Genomic DNA, 25391 nt, shown 5'->3' with positions numbered 1-25391 from the left:
TTCTGCCTGGAAAAATGGCCGTGTTCATATCTATCGCTCTCCGGATTATCTGGATTCCATTCCTACAGAGATGGACTTGCCACCAATTGAATTGGATCCCTGACCTGATCCTCCCCTGCTTCAGCTAATGGACTTGCCAGATTTTACTGGGTGAGAGATTATATCACCTCGACCCAGGAGGGAACCATGCTCTACCCGGAAGTCTTCTTCAAAGCAACATTTGAAATAAGACCTCTGTTCTTAGCATAACACACCCTTGTCTCATTGTAGGTTACCACGCCGTTACAATTTTGCTCTTTCCCTAAATGAGAGGTTTCCATTAACGATACTTAAACATTGGACAGTCTTGCACCTGTTCTTTCACCTTTTGAGCATCTATGTTGCTTTAGTCATGTCTACTGGTTTATATATATTATAGCTATGTATGACGAGCCTTGTTCTCGTAAGCAGATGGTCTTCATGTTAATTATTTTCTTTTCCTGTCGATGTTATCTTTTTTGACTTCCGTATTGCTATATAATGCAAACTATGTATCTGAGGGTCTACACCACTGATTTCATGCTTTAAAGTCAAATTTAAATGTACAATTTTGTCATGCTCCTTGTGACTTGGGTATATGCCTTACTTTGATTGGAATTATACTTTATATATACTAAATCTATGCAAAAATTATAGATCTCAGACTTCAGACCCACATACCCTCTTTGATCCAACCGGATCAAACAGGATTCATCTCTAACAGGGAGGCTATGGACAACACTATTAAATCTATCACTTTAATAGACTTTGCCAGGAAACAACACCTTCCATTTATATCTACCACCCTTACACAAACTGGTCTACTCCATACTCTGCAAATGAAAATTATGGCGCTCTATGATCCTCACTTGGCCAGGGTCAATGGCATCTTATCAGAACCTATATACAACCATAATGGCATGCGTAAAGGCTGCCCCCATCACCTTTTCTTTACATCCTGGCAAATGCCATTAGATCCAATCCTTCGATCAAAGGCCTCTCTATATGTCAACTTAAAATTAGGACTCTATGCTGACGACTTGTTGCTCTATGTATCCAATCCCAAAATTGCCTTATTAGCCATTATACAGGAATTCATAACCTCTGGCTATCACAGCAACTTTAAGGTAAATATGCACAGGACTTACGTGATAATTGTCACATTACCAGACACCAGAAAGATGCTCCTTTTCTTTTTCTTGGAAATCTAGTTTGATTAAATATCTTGGCATTCAAATACCATACCCTCCAAACCAAATCATTTATACAACCTAAACTATAAGCCTCTTGTAACCTTGATAAAAGACAAATTGAAAGATTAAGCATCATTTAAACACGTATGGCTTGAAAGAATGGCGTTACTAAAAATGGACATCCTACCCAGTATTCTGTATGTCTTCCAGACAGTACCCATAGACTTTCCACGGTCATTCTTTCGCACTTCAAATACATTATTTCTGCAATATACTGTATATCTGGGCAGGCTCTCCTGCAAGACATTGGTGTGAGGTATTAGCTAGACCCAAACATCTGGGAGGTGGACTGTAAGTCCCTTTCATTTGGAACTGTACCACAAGGCCATCCACATCATGTGGTTATTAGACTGGTTTGACAACTCATTCTGAAAACAACGTGTGTAAATTGAAGAGTTATTATCACCTTTTTCTTCCTCTGATGTAATTGCCACCCTTGGCAATGCACAATGTCTCTATCCTTTACAACTTGCTTTTTTGCCACAACCTATCCTGATAGGCCTGCTTACTTTACAGAGTAGGAAAAGATCTGGGTACCACTTTCATGAAGGAGGAAGTCCACAAATCCTGCATAGCCATCACAAGTATAGCCCAAGAGCACAACTATAAAGTGATTTTGAGATAGTATCGTTACCCTTCTCTTCTACATTGGATATTTCCTAGTATATCTGATCGCTGCTGGTGCTGTCTCTCTAAAGCAAGCACCATGGGTCACATCTGGTAATTATGCCCTGTTTGAAGGTTTTTCTGGTATAATGGTATTCAAATTTACAATGCAGCCACCTTAGACTCAGTTACTCAGTCCCCTGAAATTATTCTGCTGTCCGTGTTTCCGGACTTTCTGTCTACCACGAGGAGGGGGCTGTTATGCTTCTTCTTGGTGACCTTCCATATCCAAATGGATAACTGAGTTAAACAGGCTCATGAGGATGGAAGAATTGTCAGCACAGTTGCATGACCGACATCCTCAATTTATGGAAACCTGGCTCCCCAGTTAGTCTTGATGGACAGTCCTAAATTTGCTATCTACCTGTCCCAGGGATCTCCTTTGACCTCTTGTCAACAACCTTGTTGGTTGTGCACACCTACACCCATATAGTCAGAAATTCCTCTTCCTTCTCTCCTACCTCCCCCTCATTCTTTTTCTTTTCCCTTATTTTACCTATTTTCTTCATGTAACCTTCATGTAACTTCTCTACCATTCCCCTCTTTCTCCCTTGCCCTCTACTATTGCATCCATACCCTCATCTTCCCTATTAACCCTATGATGTTCCTACATCCTACCACCACTTAGACTCTGTGTCAATACATAGGACATATGAACCTCCTTTGGGTTCAGTGTCTGTGCTGGGATCCTGGGCTGATTGCTGGTACATTTTCCACAAATAGATATAACAGAGGAAACTCGAGAGTGTGATATCGTTTTGAATGAAATGTATTGATATACAACAATAGACCCTTTACTAGGATACTCACATTTAGTGGGTGCTACAGTGCACCCCTCTATACAGGTAACAAGAGCTGTTGTGGCCGCTGAGCTGATGTATCCTTCCCATGCTGAGAACACTCTGTTGTCTCCTACACCATAGGGAGGGTACAGGGTAGTGTAGGAGACAATCGCTCCATTACATACTATCAAATATCTGAGAACCAGACTTACCTCGTTGGTTCTTAGACTCATGGTTTAGCCAGACCTTTATTATACATGCTAGTCACTAAAACAAGGTTTCTTACCATTACTGCACCACCTGCTGATATAGTGTTTATCTGTACATGTTTTTTTGTAATAATCTTCGCGCTCTGTAAGATGTGGTTCACCTGATGCATACCTATGTTATCACCTTCGGACTGTCTTTACTGTTCAACTCTTTGTAATATTTTATAACTTTAATTAAAACATATTGTTGAGCCCCGTACACACGATCGGAAATCCCGCCAGCAAAAGTCCGATGAGAGCTTTGGGTCAGAAATTCCGACCGTGTGTATGCTCCATCGGACTTTTGCTGGTGGAATTTCTGAGAGCAGGTTCTCTATTTTTCCGATAGAAAAAGTTCAGATCGGAAACTCCGATCATCTGTAGCAATTCCAACACGTAAAATTCCTGCGCATGCTTGGAAACAATTTGACGCACGCTCAGAAGCATTGAATTTCATTTTCTTGGCTCGTCATAGTGTTGTACATCACCGCGTTCTTGATGGTCAAAAGTTCCTGTGACCATGTGTATGCAAGCTAAGCTTGAGCGGAATTCCGTCTGAAAAAACATCCAAGATGTTTCCGACTAAAACTCTGATCTTGTGTACGCAGCATTAGGAAGAAAAAAGCCCTGCATAAAAGTATTGATTCCGCCAATTGAACAGAATTGAAGCCAAATGGTAACTACTGTAACAATTGTATAATACAGCAATAAAACAGGAGTCCATTGTTTTTGCCACCTGTAAGAGGACCTTGCCTCAGATGAACCAGGGAAGCAGAGAACAACACTTCAAGCAGTATAAAGAACCCTGAATGAGACAAATATTCTTGATATGGAGTGGGGGAATGCAGCTAGCAACTGGGCCTGATTACAATCTACAGATTCTATCTGATCACCTGCCAGTGAGTGAATCTGCTACACACCCTGTGATGATGAGGCCTATTAAATTCAATGGTGGAAAGCTTTACCTTCCAATGAAGCTATTTGTAATCCACAAGGGTAAAGACATTTTCGTAAGATGTTCTGAAATCCTTGCGAATGAGAGGGCGAGGAGGTACCCATTAAATAAAGTTCTGCGAAGGAAGCGCTGCCCTCAGACGGGTAAGCACAGTTCAACATACAGGAGAGATGCCAAAAGGCTGCTTACCAATCCGATGTTTGGTGAATATCTACTTGTATACTCTCTATCCTTTGATGATTGCTCCTGCAGCAATGATTCTGGCAGGGGGAGCTGAGTGACAATGCCCTGTAGGTTCTCCCTGGTGCCTATTCAGTCCTCTTCCCTTAGCAGCATGCACACTCCAATCCTTTGTCTCTGCCATTTCTGTTGCTTCTCTCAGTATGCAGACAGTCAAACCAATCTGGTCCCTACTCCCCTCTTCCCATGTTGTGCGTCCGTTGCCTATAAGTAACAGGAAATGGCTTCAATGATAGCTATGTACACTTGATGCTATTTTATTCCAACATGATGTGTGCATTTTAAAACATTAACAGAGTAAAGAAAATCACATTCATATTTTAGGCACACAACAGCTTAGCGATATTACAACTGAATACTGGAAGATAGATTCCATGACAAACCCCACTTGTAAATTATTTGTTCATTCTGTGTAGCATGTGTGCATGCACAAATTGCAAGGTGCCTAGTAAATTCCTTGAGCATACAATATGCTGGTGCAGGCATGATCGATGCACCTGCATACATGAATATTCTTTAGTGACCCAATGTCTTAGAAAATGTGTGCTTTTTAAAGCAACCACAGCTTCATGGCACGTGAGAAAAAAAAATCTACCTGCAATCACTTTTTTTCTCTAAACTCTGTAATAGGCATTTATAGTGTTAAATGACAAGTATTGGACAGGCTAGCTAGATGGAGAACCTATTAGGTTTTAGCACTTGCCCTTTTATTTCTTATTTTCTGAGCTTTGAGGGAACCGTTCTTGCAATAGGTAACATTTGTTCCCACTGACGTTTTGAAAACTAGGACCCATTGATCCATAACTGTAATGAATGTCTTCAGAATTGATTCAAACCTTGATTCAAATTCAAACCCACCAAATTGATGAATTCTGAGGCATTTTAAATAGTTTTGCTGGTTTATTGTTCTTACAGTTGATTAGCCTTTAACGGCAGGGGAATTAAACTGAAATTTCTTTGAGGGCGTCAATAAATCTATCTTTTACCTTGTTCTGTAAGGCCTACTCTGTGTTAATTTTTCCAAAATTACCCAAGCATTTGTTCCTGGTTTAACCACTTCAACCAAGGAAGATTTGACTGCTGAATGACCGGCCAATATTTTGCAATTCGGTACTGCGTTGCTTTAACCGACAATTGTGCGGTCGTGCGACACTGCACCCAAACAAAATTGACGTTCTTTTTTTCCCACAAATAGAGCTTTCTGTTAGTGGTATTTGGTCACCTGGTATTTGGTCACCTCTGTGGTTTTTATTTTTTGCGTTATAAACAAAAAAAGAGTGTCAATTTTGAAAAGAACACAATATTTTGCTATAATAAATATCCCCATATTTTTGGTAAAAAAAAAAAAAAAAATCGCAATAAACATATATTGATTGGTTTGCACAAAAGTTATAGTGTCTACAAAATAGGAGATAGATTTATAGCATTTTTTTTTTTTTTTTTTTTTACTAGTAATGGCAGCAATCTGTGATTTTTATCGGGACTGCAACATTATGGCGGACACATCGGACAATTTTGACACATTTTTGGGACCATTGGCATTTATACAGTGATCAGTGCAATAGAATATGAAATTATTCTCGTGCTACCATATGGAAAACCGGAAAAAACAGAGAGAAAAAAGCGGGGGAGGGGGGGGGGGGGACTGCCGCAAACACCTATATGGATCAAACTGTATCCACTTTGCACTGATCTATATTGAAGGAAGTGATGTTGCGCTGTTCAAAGGGAATAAGAGGAAAATATAGGACTAGTTGTGTATCAAGATGACATAAATCAGCAAGCTGAAAAAAATATTAGTAATAATGATATCCAATTGTGCAAGTCAATAAAAATACCTAGGAATAATAGTAATCTGCATATTTTGCAAAAAATTGCTTATGGTGCATATACTTCAACAACAATATTAAAGTGCAAAAACATGACTTCTGTGTAAAAATTATACGAAAATACGTTAAAAAACGTGCAAAGGACTGCAAATAAAGTTCTAAATATCACTATATAAATACTGATATCATATATCCTGTATATCAATAATATATGTGCCCAAATGTGCTCACGTACAAAACTTGTGCAAGCTGATACATATACGTGGAAAGGAAATTATATTTCAATGAAAAATAAAAGTAATAAAGAAATCTTAGTAAATAAATAAAATAAAAAATTACTAAAAATGAAATATGGTCAGTCTGGTAACGTATAGTCCATACACATCAACTGATCAGTATAGACTGATATAATTGTCCAAAGATGCCAATCTTTTACTTAAAATTTTTCCGAATAAGAAATAATTTATGACATCCACCATATACAGTATTTCCTTATGTGCAAAACGACATAAAAAAGTGCAGGTGCTTTCTTGTGCAAAATTATCTGATGAGTAGAATATTCCACACGTGCAAAAGTTTTCTTTTCCTCTTTGTGCCAAACCACACTAGTAAGTAATGGCCTCTTAACTTGCAGTAAAGAGGTAACCGCATATAATACCACACTGGCCGTTTCACCTCCTTTTCCCCATGTCCTAGGATCTGAATGGATAATATATATGCCTGGACCCCCGAGTTATCCTTAAAATGTCTTTGTCTCTCAGCAGTAGCGGGAGTAGCTCGAAAGAAGGGGAATGCTATATAGTGTAGTATATTTTAAAACCAGCAGCGCATTTATTAAATACAATCCAAGGTACTCACATAAAAACACAACAGCAATGCTTATCTCCTACGAGCGGCGAGCTTGTTCGATTGCATCAATATGGAACGCCTATCCCGTCACTCCGCGTGACATCACGGCCACGTGACTTCATCAGGGGATGCTGGGTAGGCGCATTCTGAGTATTTAAAGAGGGATTTCACTGAAAACATTTTTATTAAAAGCCAGCAGCTATAAATACTACAGCTGCTGACTTTTAATAAATGGACACTCACCTGTCCCAGGGTCCAGCAATGTTGGCAGCTGAGGCCGATCGATCACTTGGCTCTCGGCTGCTGCCGCCGCCATTCTAGGTGAGGGAATCAGGAAGCGAAGCATTGTGGCTTCACTTCCTGGTTCCCTACTGTGCATGTGCGAGTTGCGCAGCACAATAGGAATGGTCCGCGCTGTCTCTGGGACCCGTGTGTGTCCCAGCTGACAGCGCGGCGGGAGTCTATGCCCGGAAATGGGTGCAAATACCTGTCTTAGACAGGTATCTGCACCCCCTCCCCCCTGAAAGGTGCCAACTGTGATACCGGAGGGGAGTAGGGTTCTGATGAGCTGAAGTTCCACTTTAGGGTGGAACCCACTTTAAATAGTCTCCGCAATAGACCGGCAGCCATTTTCTCAAAGCTCTATCTATTAGTTCTATAGCGGCCATATTCCAGGAGACCTCGGCCATTTTCTTGGTTATCTAAGTAACTAAACATGGCCACATGGGGGTAATAGACCGGCGGCCATTTTCTCGAAGCTCTACCTATTAGTTCTATATCGGCCATTTTCCAGAAGGCCGCGGCCATTTTATTGGTTATCTAAGTAGATAAAAATAGTCCCATGGTACATTATTAGACGTGGCCATCATAAAGGTTGTCAAACCTATTGTTATTTGAATAGAGAATTACAGGTGCCGCTGTTTTATGGGTTATAAACCGGGGATGAGAACATGATTCTTTATGTGATATCTCAGCCTCATTGCAAAAAAATGTGTCTTTTTTTATAGGCTGTATCACCGATGATTCTCGTTTTATAGGTACAAGAGAGTTTGCATATCTATAATTTAATCAAATAAATGTGGCGCCTATCTATTTATAATAGGGCATAGTACTATAAATTGAACTAGAATAGAAGGATGTTAATCATTTAAGTCGGAAGGGATAATGCTCCATACTGATATATGCATCATGATATAAAAAATCACAAAAAGGCAAATTATAATATAAAACCTCTGTAAAATATATATGTATAAAACAATATATATTGATATAGTAGAATACATAATATATCAAAAAATAACTAATAGTTATAGCAGTATAGCAATAAAAAAATATATTAAAAAATTCCATAAAAGAAGAGATATAAAATAAGGGATATCAAATAAAAAGGACAGGCAATTCTCGAGAAATAAATTCAATAAATATAAAATAGATAGACAAATTCAGTCATCAATTAGAGAAGTAACTACAGATCCCGCAAAAAAAAAAAAATGATTCTTTTAAAAAATATATATTTTCTCTTTATTAGAGATTATATTCTAAAAATCGCTAAGGAAACAATTAAGATCAAATTCGATGTTCATTCCTCTGGGTGAAAAAGTGTCTAGTGTGAAAATCCATTTAGACTCTAATTGACTGAGGGTCCTCACCTTGTGCCCCCCTCTCCAATGCTTAGTATATAGTTCAATCACCCAGAATTTCAAATCCGTGGGGTCTCTGTTATGATGTAATAAAAAATGTTTTGACACACTATGCTTGTCATAGCCTTTAAGGATATTTTGGACATGTTCTTTAATCCACACTATTAGAGGTTATTTGGTGCGTCCTACGTACTGTAGGCCACAACTACACTCTAGGGCAGTGATGGCGAACCTTGGCACCCCAGATGTTTTGGAACTACATTTCCCATGATGCTCATCTACACTGAAGAGTGCATGAGCATCATGGGAAATGTAGTTCCAAAACATCTGGGGTGTCAAGGTTCGCCATCACTGCTCTAGGGCATAAACTGCTAAACAGCCAGTGTGGTATTATATGTGGTTACCTCTTTACAGCAAGGTAAGAGGCCATTACTTACTAGTATGGTTTAACATGAAGAGGAAAAGAATACTTTTGCACATGTGGAATATTCTACACTGCACCTGCACTTTTTTATGTCGTTTTGCACATAAGGAAATACTGTATATGGTGAATGTCAGCAGTTATATAAATTATTTTTTATTCAGAAAATTTTCAATTAAAAGATTACCATCTTTGGACAATTATATGAGTCTATACTGATCGGTTGATGTGTATGGACTATACGTTACCAGACTGACCATATTTCATTTTTAATTTTTTTTATGTATTAATATTTCTTTATTACTTTTATTTTGCATTGAGATATAATTTCCTTTCCACGTACCTTATTTATCGGCGTATAACATGTGACGGCGTATAACACGCACCCCAAGTTTAGGAGGGAATTTTGTGGAAAAAACTTTTAGGAGGGAAATTTAAGGAAAAAAAACTTACATTTAAATGCCCATCAATGCAGCCTTATCAGTGTCCATCTGAAGCCTCGCCAGCGTTATTTGCAGCCTTGTCATGCAGCCTGTCCGCATTGCAGTGTTGTCATGCAGCCTGTCCTTATTGCAGCCTTGTCATGCAGCCTGTCCTCATTGCAAGGAAGGTCCGAGAGCGGCCGAAAACCGCTGACAAGTTCCGAGAGCAGCCGAAAGCCGCGAGAAGTTCCGAAAGAGCGGCCGAAAGCTGCGAGAAGGGCCCAAAAAATTGTGCTCAAATCGCAGAGTATCGGCGTATAACACGCACCCGCGATTTTCCCCTGATTTTAAGGGGAAAAAAGTGCGTGTTATAAATACGGTATATGTATCAGCTTGCACAAGTTTTGCACATGAGCACATTTGAGCACATATATTATTGATATACAGGATATATGATATCAGTATTTATATAGTGATATTTAGCACCTTTGCAGTCCTTTGCATGTTTTTTAACGTATTTTCATATAATTTTTACACAGAAGTCATGTTTTTGCACTGTAAAATGTAACCACTTAAAGAGGGATTCCACCTACAAAAAAATATTAAAAGCCAGCAGCTATAAATACTAAATCTGCTGACTTTTAATAAATGGACACTCACCTGTCCTGGGTTCCAGCGATGCCGGCAGCCGAGGCCGATCGATCGCTCGGCTCTCGGCTGCTGCTGCCACCATTCTAGGTGAGGGAATCAGGAAGTGAAGCGAATCGGCCTCACTTCCCAGTCCCTACTGCGCATGCGTGAGTCGCGCAGCGCAATAGGAATTGTCCTTGCTGTCTCTGAGACCCGTGTGTGTCCCAGCAGACAGCGCGGCAGGACAGGAAATGGCGTAGACTCCCACGGGAGTCTATGCCCGGAAGTGGGTGTAAATACCTGTCTTTGACAGGTATCTCCACCCCCCTCCCCCCTGAAAGGTGCCAATTGTGACACCGGAGGGGGGGAGGGTTCCGATCAGCGGAAGTTCCACTTTAGGGTGGAACCCCGCTTTAAGGACCAGGCCTCTTTTTCAGATTTGCTGTTTACATGTTTAAAACAGTTTTTTTTTTGCTAGAAAATTACTTAGAACCCCCAAATATGTTATATTGTTTTTTTTCTAACAGCCTAGAGAATAAAATGGCAGTCATTGAAATACTTTTTTTCACACCGTATTTGCGCAGCGGTCTTACAAGCGCACTTTTTAGGGGAAAAAATTCCCTTTTTTGAATAAAAAAATAAGACATCCGTAAAATTAGCCCAATTTTTTTTTTATATTGTGAAAGATAATGGTACGCCCAGTAAATTGATACCCAACATGTAACGCTTCAAAATTGCGCCCGCTCGTGGAATGGCGTCAAACTTTTAGCCTCAAAAATCTCCATAAGCGACATTTAAAAAATTCTACAGGTTGCATTTTTTTTGCGTTACAGAGGAGGTCCAGGGCTAGAATTATTGCTCTCACTCTACTGATTGTGGCAATACCTCACATGTGTGGTTTGACCACCGTTTTCATATGCGGGCGCTACTCACGTATGCGCTCGCTTCTGTGCGCAAGCTCGTCGTGATGGGGTGTTTTTAAAAACCCTTTTTTTTCTTATTTATTTTAATTGATTTTATTTATTTTTACACTGTTTAAAAAAAAAAATTATCACTTTTATTCCTATTACAAGGAATGTAAACATCCCTTGTAATAGAAAAAAGCATGACAGGCCCCCTTAAATATGAGATCAAAAAGGGGTCAAAAAGTCCTCAGATCTCATATTTGGACTAAAATGCAAAAAAAAGAAAAAATTACATTTAAAAAAAAATATACCTTTAAGAGGTATGGGCGGAAGTGACGTTTTGACGTCAATTCCGCCCTCCTATGGTATAGAGGCGAGTGGGGGCCATCTTAGCCTCACTCGTCTCCATACCCAGCTAGGAAAAGGACCCGATCGCCTCCGCCGCTACCGACGGCTCCGGTAAGTGGCAGAAGGTGCGGGAGGGTGGCGGGAGGGGGGGTGGCACCTGTCCCGCCTGTGGCACCTGTCCCGCCGCCGATAGCGGTGATCTCGCGGTGAATCCACTGCGGAGACCACCGTTATCGTACAGACGACCGGTGCCTGAAGAGGGCAGCAGCTGCTGCCGTTACCGGGATATCCCTCTTCAAAAATAGGACGTACATCGGCGTGCGCTGGTCGTTAAGTGGTTAATATTGCTGTTCAAGTATATGCACCATAAGCAATTTTTCGCAACATATGCAGATTGCTATTATTCCTAGGCATTTTTATTGATTACTTGCACAATTGGATATCATTATTACTAATATTTTTTTCAGCTTGCTGATTTATGTCATCTTGATACACAACTAGTCCTATATTTTCCTCTTATTCCCTTTGAACAGCGCAACATCACTTCCTTCAATATAGATCAGTGCAATAAAAATTCATTGATTACTGGAAAAATGTCACTGGCAGTGAAGGGGTTAACACTAGGGGCCGATCAAGGGGTTAACTGTGTTCCCTGGAAGGTGATCCTAACTGAATGGGGAGGGGACTGACTAGAGGAAGTGACAGTTTTTCTTTTTACTATTTTGAATGTGCCTAGCCTTAGCTCTATTACTCCAAGAATATTCTACATAGAGAGAAAAGATTCGACACAGAGAGAAAAAGATTCAACATAGAGAGAAAATATTCCACATTATAGAGACAATAGCAAAACAGGTCGAATGTGCCTAACCTAACTCTGTGCTACACCCATAAGCTATAGAAGAATTATAATGTTGATTGACTAGTGATAATAATTAATAAATATAATTATTGCTAGTGTCATACAACATTAAAATTCTACTATAGCTTGTTGGCGGAACATTCGATCGGAAATGTACAATTGAGGCGTCGTACAGTTTAGCTGCTTCATCGAATCTTCTTAGAACATTCGACAGACACCATAAGCCTTCAATGACAGATTTGGCCTTAATTATTTCGGATTTTCGGACGAATGCATTTTTTAACAAAACAAAATAAATAAGAAACAAATTTCGGAAGTAACTAAATAAATGTATTTTTCGTACCAAAACGAAATTCCGAAACAAAATATTTCAGTGTGCACATGTCTAGTGTTTGCACACACTCCTACCTGTTCTGTCTCTCGTGCTCACGATCACTCGTGGCCAGTGGTCATTGCAACCATCGGCCATGAGCATCGGCACCCTCGCTGTGCAGCGGGCGCGCGCTTGCTATCCTGATCCCGTATAGCTACGACGGTTCGCAGGCTCATGCCGACCTGCGGCAGTAAAATTACGGTGGCTGGTCAGCAAGCGATTAAAAAGTAGACTTGTGCACAATGCAAAATTTTGTTTCGTTTCGTTTTCATTCGTAAAATACATAGTTTCATCCTGTTATATTCGTTATGTTACATTAATTCATTTTTGGATAATTAGTTATTTCTGTAGAGTGTCGATATTCCTTATACGAATCGTTTGGCTTTGTATGTATACCGATTTGATTCGTTATTTATGTATGTATATATATTCGTGATAACGGTTCATAGTTTTGAAAGTCGTTTGCTTATTGAATCCATTAACTCACACAGTGACAATATCTCTTCTCTTCTGCTCAAATACAACACAACACCCTTCTCACTTAGTTCTCAGGAATATACTTTGCCAGTAATCCAACCTCCAGCACAAAATGAATCAGCTGATTGGACTGTAAGATTTACTCTGAGTTGACATTTTCTTTCATTAGACCTTTCGTATTAGTTAAAATTTGTTTTTACCAAATATAAAATTTGTGTAAATAGCTTATGTTTCTCCCTGTAATTGTAGTTGTGCAAAGTTTTCTATCCAGGTCTGAGTAAATGTTTAAAGTGTAGCTAAAGTATAAAAAAAAAAAAAAAATGTATATATGCTTCACATTTTAACCAGTTGCCGACCGCCGCACGATGATGTACGTCGACAGCATGGCACGGGCAGGCATATTGGCGTACATGTACGTCCCTTGCCTCCCGCGGGTCGGGGGCCCGATCGGGCCCCCGCCCGGTGCCTGCGGCGGTCGGTTTTCGTCCGGGAGCGATCCGGGACGAGGGGGCGGCCATTCATTCATGGCCACCCCCTCGCGATCGCTCCCGACGAATAGGAATCCCCCGTGACATCACTTCCTCTCCTGTAATGTAAACACAGGAGAGGAAGTGATGTATTCTCTCCTCCGTGTCGGTATTTTTCGTTCCGACACGGAGGAGAGCGGATCGGTGAGTTGCACCAACACTCTACACACACAGTAGAACATGCCAGGCACACTCACACCCCCCCTTTACCCCCCGATCACCCCCCCAATTACCCCTGCCCCCCAGTCACAGTGACACCAATGTCATTTTTTTTTTTTTTTTTTTGCATTGGTGTCATTTGTGACTGTAATAACTGTTAGGGCAGTTAGAGTTAGCCCCCTTTAGTTCTAATGTACCCCCCTAACCCCCCCAATAAAGGTTTAACCCCGTGATCACCCCCCGTCGCCAGTGTCACTAAAGCTGGGTTCACATTGCAGCGGTTTATGAGAACGAATGTGATTCGCACCGCACTGCAGTGCAAATCACATCCGATCTCTGTGCGATTCGAGTTCAGCCATTCGCCGCACCCGCCGCACCCGCCACACCCGCCGCACCCACCGCAAATTCGCACGGACCCTTTTTTTGGCCCGCAGCAGAATCGGATCGCATGGGTGTTCACACCATGCGATCCGAGTTTGCAGATCGCACTGCGATATGCAAACTGATCTGGGGGTGTCAGTAACATTTCACTGACACTCCCAGCAGTTCGCATAGGGCAGTGTGAACTGCCGCCGGGAGGCATGCGATGCGGGAACCCGCCGCGGATTTGCGGCGTTTCCGCATCGCTCCAGTGTGAACCCAGCCTAATAAGCGATCATTTTTCTGATCGCCGTATTAGTGTCACAGGTGACGCTAGTTAGGCAGGTAGGTATTTAGGTTCGCCGCAGCTTTTTATAGCGCCAGGGACCCCCATATACTACCGCATAAAGCCCCCTGATTGCCCCCTAGTTAACCCTTTCACCAGTGATCACCATATAACTGTTACAGGTGACGCTGGTTGGTTAGTTATTTTTTATAGTTTCAGGGCACCCGCCATTTATTACCTAATAAAGGTTTAACCCCCTGATCACCCGGCGGGTGTCATTTGTGACTAATAACTGTTAGGGCAGTTAGGGTTAGCCCCCTTTAGTTCTAAGGTACCCCCCTAACCCCCCCCAATAAAGGTTTAACCCCGTGATCACCCCCCGTCGCCAGTGTCACTAAGGCTGGGTTCACATTGCAGCGGTTTATGAGAACGGATGTGATTCGCACCGCACTGCAGTGCAAATCACATCCGATCTCTGTGCGATTCGAGTTCAGCCATTCGCCGCACCCGCCACACCCGCCACACCCGCCGCACCCGCCGCAAATTTGCACGGGACCCTTTTTTTGGCCCGCAGCAGAATCGGATCGCATGGGTGTTCACACCATGCGATCCGAGTTTGCAGATCGCACTGCGATATGCGAACTGATCTGGGGGTGTCAGTAACATTTCACTGACACTCCCAGCAGTTCGCATAGGGCAGTGTGAACTGCCGCCGGGAGGCATGCGATGCGGGAACCCGCCGCGCATTCGTGGCGTTCCCGCATCGCTCCAGTGTGAACCCAGCCTAATAAGCGATCGTTTTTCTGATCGCTGTATTAGTGTCACAGGTGACGCTAGTTAGGCAGGTAGGTATTTAGGTTCGCCGCAGCTTTTTATAGCGCCAGGGACCCCCATATACTACCGCATAAAGCCCCCTGATTGCCCCCTAGTTAACCCTTTCACCAGTGATCACCATATAACTGTTACAGGTGACGCTGGTTGGTTAGTTATTTTTTTATAGTTTCAGGGCACCCGCCATTTATTACCTAGTCTCACTAGTGTACCCCTAAATTTAGGGGTGTCTACTTTCCAAAATGGGGTCATTTGGGGGGGGGTTTGTGCCATCTTGGCATTTTATGGCCTTCAAAACTGTAACGCCCTTAGAAAGCCTGAAGGCGGTGCTTGGTTTTCGGGGCCCCGTACGCGGCTAGGCTCCCAAAAAGTCCCACATATGTGGTATCCCCGTACTCAGGAGAAGCAGCAGAATTTATTTTGGGGTGTCATTTCACATATGCCCATGGCATGCGTGAGCAATATATCATTTAGTGACAACTTTGTGAAAAAAAAAAAAAAAGTTTGTAATTTTCCCGCAACTTGTGGCAAAATATAAAATATTCCATGGACTCAACATGCCTCTCAGCAAATAGCTTGGGGTGTCTACTTTCTAAAATGGGGTCATTTGTGGGGGTTTTGTGCCATCTTGGCATTTTATGGCCTTCAAAACTGTAATAGGTAGTGAGAAGTGAACTCAAAAATTTACGCCCTTAGAAAGCCTGAAGGCGGTGCTTGGTTTTCGGGGCCCCGTACGCAGCTAGGCTCCCAAAAAGTCCCACATATGTGGTATCCCCGTACTCAGGAGAAGCAGCAGAATTTATTTTGGGGTGTCATTTCACATATGCCCATGGCATGCATGAGCAATATATCATTTAGTGACAACTTTGTGAAAAAAAAAAAAAAAAAAAAAGTTTGTAATTTTCCCGCAACTTGTGGCAAAATATAAAATATTCCATGAACTCAACATGCCTCTCAGCAAATAGCTTGGGGTGTCTACTTTCTAAAATGGGGTCATTTGTGGGGGTTTTGTGCCATCTTGGCATTTTATGGCCTTCAAAACTGTAATAGGTAGTGAGAAGTGAACTCAAAAATTTACGCCCTTAGAAAGCCTGAAGGCGGTGCTTGGTTTTCGGGGCCCCGTACGTGGCTAGGCTCCCAAAAAGTCCCACATATGTGGTATCCCCGTACTCAGGAGAAGCAGCAGAATTTATTTTGGGGTGTTATTTCACATACGCCCATAGCATGTGTGAGCAATATATCATTTAGTGACAACTTTGTGTAAAAAAAAAAAAATTTTTTTTTTTGTCATTATTCAATCGCTTGAGGCAAAAAAATAAAATATTCAATGGGCTCAACATGCCTCTTATCAATTTCCTTAGGGGGTCTACCTTCCAAAATGGGGTCATTTGGGGGGGTTTTGTACTGCCCTGCCATTTTAGCACCTCAAGAAATGAGATAGGCAGTCGTAAACTAAAAGTTGCGTAAATTGCAGAAAACGTACCTTAGTTTGTAGATGTGACAACTTTTGCGCAAACCAATAAATATACAATTATTTACTTTTTTTTTACCAAAGACATGTGGCTGAATACATTTTGGCCTAAATGTATGACTAAAATTGAGTTTATTGGATTTTTCTAATAACAAAAAGTAGAAAATATCATTTTTTTTCAAAATTTGCGGTCTTTTTACGTTTATATCGCAAAAAATAAAAATCGCAGAGGCAATCAAATACCATCAAAAGAAAGCTCTATTTGTGGGAAGAAAAGGACGCAAATTTTGTTTGGGTACAACATTGCATGACCGCGCAATTACCAGTTAAAGCAGCGCAGTGCCAAAGTGTAAAAAGACCTCTGGTCATTTACCAGCAAAATGGTCCGGTCTGAAAGTGGTTAAATCTTACTAGTGTCATCCTGTTTATTTGATATGGTGTGTACATTTACGCCTTATACACATAGACATTTTAAAAAATGGGCATTTAAAAAACGATTTTATCCACGTTTTGCATTGGCGTCAATGCACGTTTAGCTGCACTAGCTTTCAGCCGCGTTTCTCTGCCTCTATTTAAAATCAATGGATTCCTATGGTAGCCCTATGGTAGCCCATTGATTTGAATAGAAGGCGCACCAGATGTCGGATCAAGATGATCCGACTTGTGGTGCAACTTGTGTGATAAGAATCTTGAAGGGAAACCCCGCCAAAATGCCCCAAAAAAATATTTGTGTGAGCCCCCCCCCCCCCCCCAAGATGTTACCAGACCCTTAGGTCTGCTATGGATCTAAGGGGAAAGCCCCACCCAAAAAATGGCATGGGGCTCCCCGTAAGTTCTATACTAGACCCTTATCTGAGCAGATCAGGAAAGGGGGGGCGACAAGCGAGCGTCCCCCCTCTGGACCATACCAAGCCACATGCCCTCAACATGGGCGGTAGGTGCTTTGGGGCAGGAGGGGCTCTTTTGCTCGCTCTTGCTCGGACTTCTCTGTTGTCTGTCTTCTTCCCTCCCGATCTCGCGTTGTAATGCTGGGTCCGCCTTGTGCAATGACTTATATTGGCATGGGGCAGAGACACCCGGTGATGTCATTTGGAGACCACGCCCCTTGTGATGTAATCGCCCCATCATGCCCAGGTGGTGACGTCATAAGGGGTGGGGCCTCCAGGTGACGCCACACTGTGATCCGCCTCATGCCAATATAAGTCATTGCACATGGCGGACCCAGCATTACACCTGGAGATCGGGAGGGGAGAAGACAAACAACAGAGAAGACCGGGCAAGAGCGAGCGAAAGAGCAGAAGATAACGGATGAGACCCATCTGATAGCCCTATTGAATAGAGTTTCCTTAAGTTCCCTTTTTCACAGGGCCGCTGATCATCGCTAAGCAGGTGGATGACCAGCTTATGTAGAGTGGACACAGACAAAGCCTGCTCTCTTCTATGGGTGGTTGGATGTAAACAGGCAGCCTTTCCATTTACACCCGCCTGCCATCCGATCCGCTAGACAGATCCGATTAGGTTATCAGATTGCATTAGATGTAAGCAGGAGCAGGGGCGGACTGACAACTCATGGGGCCCCCGGGCAATAGGAGATTATGGGGCCCCCAGGCAATCAGTATACAATCACACAGTATACACAGACATGTTTCTATTCGCTGAGAAGGTACTGGAGAGGTGGGACAGCTATAATATCGGGATTTTTAGACCAAAAGGATGTCGGTAAGGGACATTTCAGAGACAGATGTAAAAAAAACACAGATTTTTACATTCTGTCTCTGGTTTTACTGAGGCTGGCAACCCTGATAGGGCCCTCTAGTGGCCCGGGGCCCTTGGGCAGTGCCCGAGTGGCCGAATGGTCAGTCTGCCCCTGAGCAGGAGTAAACAGACAAATGTCCGTTTACACGCATCTCTCCGTAGAGGAGAACAGCGGGCCCGATCGGACCACTAGTGTGAAAGGGGCCTAATTGTTGAACTGTGGGATATAACAGTAAGTAGAAGAAAATCAAGGTGAGGCAAATTCCCCTCAAAGTTGTCATTGGAACAGTTGTCCATAATGAAAGATTCTTCCTGTTCCTGTGACAATTCTACCTTTTTGAGTCAGCGACCTAAAATAAGAGTTCCTATGTGGAGTGGAGACTTTCTGCTGACATGACTATTGTATAACAGATGTACTGTCCCTCTATGCTAACGGACAAACCTTGCTACAGGCCCCATTACCATTCCCAATTAATAGAGACCACACCAAGTTGGGGTAAAATTGGCCGTAGCAGCCCCTTTATTAATAAATTTAAATGAACATAACCATAAACATCTGATATTCGCATTGGTCTTGGCGGGCACTACACATACCCTCTATTTAATAATAATAATACTAATAATAATACTAATGCACTGCGGAACCTTTTATATCTGCTAATAGGCCTCTAGCCGACATACTGGCTCGGAGACAACCAACTGACCGCAGTGCACCCGTTAACCAAATTCCAGCTAAAACCACCGTTAGCTGGAATACCACCATCGGGACCCATACCACCAATGGGTCCCTACTCTCCTTATCCGAGGTTTCTTCATTCACCAGCCAAGACCAACACCCGCCCGCTGCAACGACATCCTGAGTACACACCGATCTGTCGGAAGAAACAAAGTCAAGTACGAAAAACAAACAGGGAGGGTGGGTGGGAAGCTTGTTCCTGTTCTCTGCACTGATGATGGAGGGGGGAGGGGCCAGCTCCTTTTTACTCTCCTGTCCCCTCCTCCCCACCGCTCCGCCAATCAAGAAAGACCTAACCCTCTCTGTACCCTGTTAACTCTGTCATGCCCGCCCTGCGCTATCTCTTCATTTTATTTCGTTTTCGCTCCGGGCTCTTCTTGACTATTGTATAACAGATGTACTGTCCCTCTATGCTAACGGACAAACCTTGCTACAGGCCCCATTACCATTCCCAATTAATAGAGACCACACCAAGTTGGGGTAAAATTGGCCGTAGCAGCCCCTTTATTAATAAATTTAAATGAACATAACCATAAACATCTGATATTCGCATTGGTCTTGGCGGGCACTACACATACCCTCTATTTAATAATAATAATACTAATAATAATACTAATGCACTGCGGAACCTTTTATATCTGCTAATAGGCCTCTAGCCGACATACTGGCTCGGAGACAACCAACTGACCGCAGTGCACCCGTTAACCAAATTCCAGCTAAAACCACCGTTAGCTGGAATACCACCATCGGGACCCATACCACCAATGGGTCCCTACTCTCCTTATCCGAGGTTTCTTCATTCACCAGCCAAGACCAACACCCGCCACAGCGCCCAAGGGGAACACCTTACCCTTGGGAGCCCCACCAACCCCTACGCTCTCCCGCTGCCACCTGCAAACCCCCGGGCCCCCAAATTCCTCCGCCCAGAATAAAGGTCACTTCCCTACCCCAGAAGCACCTACCAGTATCCATGTCCAGCTCTAACCACCTGCTGCCCAGCCAACATTCCTGACCCCACACAGGCCGACATCCCCATTACCCTTTTTAGTTAACTATTTCCAGCCCCAGCTGCCAGGCAGTCACAATCTACAATTAAACGGGCAATGCTGCGGGGCCCCCACACAGCCTCCGCCAGGAAAGCCCCGCGTGTGTGCCCAACTCCACCTTCAGCACCCTTGTAACCACCCACATGGACATCAAGCGCACATGGTAACCACAAACCTTTTGACCGGCAGTATACGGCGGGCCCCATCCAGTAGTGCCTATTCTGCGCCCTACAGGCATGCCGCGCTCCCCAGCCTGCCCGGCACTCCTGCTCAAAGAGAGCCGGCCGCTCGTATAGCCATGCCCAAAACAGTGTCCCCCACTCCGACAGTCTGCCTCACTTGTCCCCTGAAACCCATACAAGGGCCCAAAAAATTAAAAGAAAAGAAAAAAGAAAAAAACCTTGGCAGCCTGCCCGCACCTGAAATCGTCGACAGGATGTGAGAAAGAAAGAGGAAAAAAGGAACAACAAAACAAAATATTAGCTACAGAGATGTATGTATACACACATATACCCCTAGGACCAACTCGGTTACCCCGCAAATGAGCTGAAAACCGGACCTGAACCCGACCCACACCTGGCCGCTTACCCACTGCCGCAAAAGTGAGACAATGCAATCCCGAGGAAATAACCCGACGCCCATGACCTCTCAAACAAACTGACGAGGAATATGAACATGGTGGACATTCCCCCACCGTCGCCACGGCCCCCCGCCTTCGGACCAGCCGCTCAAGCCCATCATTACCCCTCTAGTACCGTAGTACCATGCCCCCCAAATCTACTGGAAAGGCTACCCAGCTGGCCTCTCCCACCAGCCCCTGCCGCAAACCCAGGGAAAGCCATTGTGCACCACGAAACCCCCTTGCCGACATAACCCGAAAAACAAAAACAATGGCCCCAAACCCAGTCCTCTGCAGCTACCACCGCACAGAGCTCTACGTGTCCCGACTTTTCGCGTGTGGGGAGGGGAGACACCGATAGCGCTCGTCCTCCAAATGGCAATGAAGCGACAGCAGCACTGCGAGTTAAAGAAACATACCCAACTCACTGAACCCAGAAACTAACCCGCAACCCTCTCCCCGGGACCCACAGTACCATCCCTGCCCGATGCACCAATGACAAGAATACTGCAATATCCCCTTATGAAGCAGCCCAACTCCCAAGCCTTCCTGCTTTTAGGATGACGTTCTGCCCCTAGGAGGTGGCAACACCCTACCAAGGACCGCTGATCCCCAAACCCCACATGACGTGGAAGCCGAAACTGCCCGCACAATGACCCCTTGGAAGCGCCCCACAGCACCCCTACACAGACCTACCTCCCTTAATGGCCAGCACACTCCCATGGCCATGCCTCGTACCTCCCAACCGACATACTCTGAATCCAAGAGGAAAACCTTATTCCCCCGGCCCACGAAGGAAACCCCACAGCCCGTCCGGCCGGACACGCGCCCGTAAACGCCTATAGCCCATCACCAACCTGCCCGATCACCCCCCAAAGCGCAATCAATCACCAACTGTGAAATCCCCCATCACGTACCAACAAGTTTAATGCAGGTAATACAATAAGCTAACGTCCCACTACAGCCCGTGCAGGCCCATAAACCCACCATTGCCTACTCTACTACTTACCGTATACTTACTTGCCACCCTGATGTCACCACCGCGATGGTATACTGAACTGCTTGCGTACTCACCAGATATGTACTCAGTAGCCCGAAGTCACCACCGTGAATACATAAGTCTCTACTTCCATACCTACCAGATACTCACCCGCCACCACCATCACGTCAGGAAGGGAAACCACACCCCACCGCGGGCCCAATCAAAAGTTTCCACCATCATAAAAGGGGGCACCATACCACCGATGGGCTCCACCACCATATGTGAACAGTTTAGGCAGGGCCACCCAAACCTGCTGGGCCCAACCAACCTTTCTCCATCGTCAGGAAGGGGCCGCCCATACCACTGATGGGACCGACCAAACATCACTTCACCGTTAGGAAGAGCCCCCCATACCTCCGAAGGGCATAACCAACAGTTCTCCACCATTAGTAAAAAATCCCCCCATACCTCTGATGGGCCAGACCACTCCGTCTCCACCGTCAGGAAGGGCCACCCATCCTCCGATGGGCCCGCCCAACACCCCTCCACCGTTATGAAAAGGGGGCCGCCCCTACCTCCGATGGGACCGACCGACCCCAGTTCAGATAGGAAGGGGCCCTGTACCTCCGATGGGCCCAACCCACTGATATCCCCCAGCCCCACAGGACCCCCCAACACCTCCAATGGACCCAACCACCATTATTACACCGTCGAGCAGGGACACCCATACATCCGATGGGCCTAACCCCCCGATATCCACCGTTAAGAAAAGAACCCCCTACTACAACCACACCCAAACCACTAGGCAACTACCGTTTGTGCCCCAACCCTCACTATATATTTATCTACGTTGTCATTTTGCCTTTTATGTGATTGTTTATTTATGTAGGTTTTTTTTTTTTTTTTTTTGTGTAGTGCCCAGTAGGGCACCCCCCACGCAACTGAGCACCAAAGCCCGTTGTGCCTAGCAAGAAAATGAAACAAACCCCATACCTACGCTAGCCCCTCCCCACGAGTCTTCCGGCAGGAAGGAACCCCCAAACTCAGGTCGGCACAACCCACCATGCTCCCTCCCAATTAGGACGGGGCCCCCCACCTCAGCTAGGGCCCCCCCACTATTTCCCCCAGTAGGACAGGACACCCATCCCTCCGCCGGGCCCAGCCCTGCTGTTGCCCGTGCCCCATGCGGCCCAGCACCCCTGTCTCCGGGTCACTGCTCCCCGGCCCCCCTTTCCTGGAAAACACTGAAACCCGAATTGCGTCCGCACCCAACATGGAAAAACCCGGCATCCCCATCTATTGCCCTTGCAAAAACCCCACCTCAAGGGCCTGTAATGCCCCCCTGTCGCTCTGCGCCAGCTGGGCCAGCAGCGCTCTCCCCCTACTGTCCCGGCCAGAGCCCCATTCCCTTCCGCACAAACCCGGCTGCAGACCGGACCCGTTGCCCCTTCCCCCAACCATTAAACTCCCGCACTCCCGTACCGCCCTGGCACCGACGTGACGATAGGACGGACGAACCCAGGGGAACACCCGCATGCAAACAGGCGCGAGTGCCTCTACCCCCCACTGTGGCCTCCCCCTACCCGTACTAACTACCAAGAAATAGAAAATTGCAAAGTAGCATACCTGACTGCCTAGGAAGAGTCCCACCATCCGCAAGACTGGCCACCCTCGCCGCCGATCAATCCTGGGGCACTCCTTCCGCCTCCTTGTTCGCCGCATTTGACCAACTGTCCCCCGTGAGGTGCAGCCCTTCTGGGGAAGCATCCCCCAGGATGGAGATGATCCACGAGGCCGGAAGCCCTCCGGTCCGTCTTCGTCTGTTGGAACTGCCAGCTGAGGGAACGGCAGCCTGGCGCCCGCAGCTGAACAAGGTCTGCCCGACGGGGCTCCGACCCGCGTGGTCCACCAGCTGGCTCCGAGATGGCCGCCAACTGGGTTTTGGGTTTCCTGGTCCCCCCAGCCGGGCCAAAAACTGGTGCCCGGAGAGCCGCCCGCCGAGGCAGTGCCGGCCCGGCGGCCACTGCTGGGTCAGCGTGTTCCTCCCGGATGGCCACAAACGGGGGGGGGGGTGAGGCGCCTCAGTCCCCCCAGCCTGCCCCCCGCTGCCGTGCACATGTCCTTGTCCGGTGCCCGGAGAGCCGCCTGCCGAGGCAGTGCAGACCCGGCGGCCACTGCTGGGCCTGCGCGTTCCTCTAGTAGGGCCACAAACGGGGGGGGGGGGGGGGGTGGGGCGCCTCGGTCCCCCCAGCCTGCCCCCCGCTGTCGAGCACATGTCCATGTCCGGTGTCTGGAGAGCCGCCTGCCGAGGCAGTGCAGGCCCGGCGGCCACTGCTGGGTCTGCGCGTTCCTCTAGGAGGGCCACAAACGGGGGGGGGGGGTGGGGCGCCTCGGTCCCCCCAGCCTGCCCCCCCTGCCGAGCACATGTCCATGTCCGGTCCGGAGAGCCGCCTGCCGAGGCAGTGTAGGCCCGGCGGCTATCGCCGGGTGCTGCCCCGCCCGCGGAGAGCCACCTGCGGAGGCAGTGTAGGCCCGGCGGCCAGCGCTGTGCGAGGCCCCGAGCGTGTCGAGCCGCCCGCCGAGGCCGCGTAGGCCCGGCGGCCATGTCCCCCGACCAAGGAGAGCTGCCTGCCCAGGCAGAGGAGGCCAGGCGGCCATCGCTGGGTGCGGCCCCCACCGCCGCTCTGCCATCCGCTAGCCCCCGCCGATGCCGCGGGCTGGACCACGAGGGTCACCACCCGGTGCAGTGGTCCACCCCGCAACCCAAGGCCGGGAGTCCCGCCACCGAGGTTCGGCCCCCCATCGGAACGACAGGGCGGGCCGTATGGAATGAAGGCCGCTATCCGGAGGGCTGCAGAGAAACGCTGAGACCCCTCCGCCCGCCGGAGGCCGCGGGCCGTGCTGAGTGCCTGAACCCGGTGCCTGCCGCCCCCGCTCCGAACGGGCGGCATGCGCAGGTCGCGCAGCCGCAGCATGCCAGGGTAGTAACCCCCCCCCCCCCCCCCCCCGAGCGCCGCGATCGCGGGTGATGGCGGCTGGGCCCGACCGACCCAGCCCAAACCGCGACCGCTACAAACCTCCCTTCCACTCCACGTGCCCGTCCTGAGCTGCCCAGGGCGGCAAGCTTGTTCCTGTTCTCTGCACTGATGATGGAGGGGGGAGGGGCCAGCTCCTTTTTACTCTCCTGTCCCCTCCTCCCCACCGCTCCTCCAATCAAGAAAGACCTAACCCTCTCTGTACCCTGTTAACTCTGTCATGCCCGCCCTGCGCTATCTCTTCATTTTATTTCGTTTTCGCTCCGGGCTCTTCTTTCTTGGTCTACATTTTTCCTTGGTCAGTAACTTAGAAGATGTTACTGATAGCGAGTTAGCACAACAGCCAGAAAACTGGTATTTTCAAAGAGATCAACAGAGGCAACCTTCCAGTTCCCCTCATAGCAGGTTTGCTTGAAGGAAATGACTTGTTAGAACTAGTGAAATACTTTTTTCTGTGTTATCTCAGCATGCATAAGGCACATAATACATACACTGGCCTTTACATGATTAACATTTAAATTGAATACTTCGAAAAAATGCAAGCTAGGAGAAATCACTCAGGTGGAAACAATTAATGATAATATATTTTCCGTTTCCCATTGTATTACAGTTAAGAAGATTCTGTGCATTATTAGTATAAATGTAGGCAATGGTGTAAAGAGAAAATAA

The sequence above is a fragment of the Lithobates pipiens genome, unplaced genomic scaffold, assembly GCF_037356315.1.
Source record: "Lithobates pipiens isolate NorthernLeopardFrog02 unplaced genomic scaffold, aLitPip1_a1.2 Scaffold_23, whole genome shotgun sequence".
Classification (NCBI taxonomy): Eukaryota; Metazoa; Chordata; class Amphibia; order Anura; family Ranidae; genus Lithobates; species Lithobates pipiens.
Note: the sequence above shows the minus strand (reverse complement) of the source record.